Below are 2500 nucleotides of genomic sequence, written 5' to 3' on the forward strand. Positions count from 1 at the left end.
TAGTTATCTAAAAGAATGCATTAATGTAAAAAGAGTGCCGAAAGGCCTTAGATGCTACAAATTTCCCAACAGTGCCACTGTTGGTTCAGTTTTACATACACAACTACTTGAACTTTTTAATCAAACTGGCTTGGAAATGTTAGAATTGATGGTGAAGGATTACCAGAATAAATGCAATGTATTTTTGGATGAACTGACTGTTTTAAATGACAATATTGTACAACATAAGAACTTCTTTAGACACAAGAAGAAATATGATGAAGTGTTCTTTGAAGTAGATCAACACTGTCAGAAAGTCATCGATAGAAAAATAAAAAAGTTAGACAGAGACCTCTCAGAATATAGAGAAGGGAGAGCTTACCCTTTGGGGTTGAAATCCAACCAAGTTGTAAGAACTAATGAAGATGAATATGAAAAAAGAAACACAGGTCAGAATGCTAGAAATGCACAGAACCCTGAACCGTTAAGAAGGAGTGAAAGATTAGCACAAAAAGAAAACTACAACTCTCCACAGGGTTTTTACTTTCCCCAGGGCAGACCAGGGGGGAGGAACTTGAATGCCCCATACCAACAAGCATGGGGGAGAACACACAACTAAACAAAAACAATAACACTGAAAGTTCTTTGAGGTCTAATTTGAACACTAACTGTACTGTTGTTTCATTTGACAACTTCAATATTTATAACTACACCAACTTGGAAATCACCCCGGTTCATTTTGAACTATTTACTAAAGGGTTAAATTATGTTCCATCTAGATCTGCTTATGTTCCTAAACTACTAATAGAACTGAAACTGTTTATTAGGAACCTTAATCTTTCTCTCTTTTTTAAGGGGCAACATACTGGTAGTAGCAACATTACTAGGTCTAGTCTTTTCAACCCACCTTTGCATCCAAGTTTAAAAATATTTGAAGAACTCATTGAAAATACCCTGAGAGCTAACCTATCAAACAGACAGGACCCTCCACTTAATTTCAACATTAATTTGGTAGAAGCTATGAATGTGATAAAGGAGCAAAAAATCAGGGTTATGAAACCGGACAAAGGGGGTGGGATGGTCTTAATGAAGGCCTCTGACTATGACACAGCGATGTATGACATCTTACAGGACTCTAACACTTACGAACAATCATCTATCAATGAACTCAATGTTGCCCAAACTAACATCAAACACACTTTAAATGACCACTTGCTTCAAGGGGTGATAAACGAAGAATTATTTAATTATTTAAATGTTCCACATCCAAAAACCCCAATATTATTTGGTATACCAAAGGTTCACAAAGGAATATTTCCTTTGAAATTTAGGCCAATTGTAGCTGGAGCAAACAGCATTACTGAACCTTTAGGTAAATTTGTTGAACATAAAATTAAACCAGTAATTTCCACACTCCCCCATGTGTGTAAAGACTCTTGGGAATTTCTGGCCAGTATTCCATCTAACATCTGTCACAAGGATGTCTTGATGATTACTATAGACATAATAGAATTATTTCCAAGTATACCCCACGACACTGGAATTGACTGGTTTTCTGACATCTTGATAAATTCAAGTGAACTAAGTAACAATCAGATCAACTTATTGACAGAATTTATGGAAATTATCCTTAACAATAATTACATATTCTTCAATGGAAAACATTTTAGGCAGAAGAAAGGGGTAGCCATGGGCTCCCCTTGTGCTTCATCCTATGCGAACATTGTTTTGCATAAATGGGAGCAAAGTTACATACACTCTTCAAAATGGAAGCACAACATTCTTTTTTACAAACGATACCTTGACGACATTTGTTTATTGTGGCAGGGTTCAAAAGAATGTTTTTTGGAGTTCTTTGAATACATCAATACAACAACTAACTTCTTGTCTTTCACTTACGAGCTCAACACTAACTCATTGCATTATCTGGACATCCTTCTTACCAAGGATAGTAAAGGGGAACATTTTGAATCAACTATTTTTAGGAAGCCCTTATATTCTAACACATTCCTGCACTTTGAAAGTTCACATCCCTTTTATACTAAAAAAGGAATTATAAGGAGTCAGTTGATTCGAGCTTCGAGAATTTGCAGTACTTTAGAAGCTTTTTTGAAAGAGGCTGCAACCTTAACCAACATGTTGGTAGAAAGGGGGTATCCATCTCAGTTAATCAACATGATAACTGACGAGATAACAAGAAAAAGAGACTCTGAGTTTCCACCCTTGTTAAGTAAAGGTCCTCTGGCTCTTAACAACAGTAGTAAAGGAAATAAAGATGTACAAAATAGTTTCAGCTATACTTATACTAAAGATGCAGTTTTCATTGAAAACACATTACAAGTTTTTTGGTCCATGCTCACATCACAAGAAGACATTAAAAACTATTTACCAAGTTCATTAACTTTCATTAGAAAGCGAGACATAAACCTTAAAGGAATGCTGGAACAGAATACCAGCACAAGGAACACTTTTAACACCATGTCCCCACATAGGAAGAATGGGACTTTTAAATGTGGGGCGT

Source organism: Protopterus annectens, chromosome 13.part0 (assembly GCF_019279795.1).
Source record: "Protopterus annectens isolate FY-2018-M chromosome 13.part0, PAN1.0, whole genome shotgun sequence".
In the NCBI taxonomy this organism is placed as follows: Eukaryota; Metazoa; Chordata; order Ceratodontiformes; family Protopteridae; genus Protopterus; species Protopterus annectens.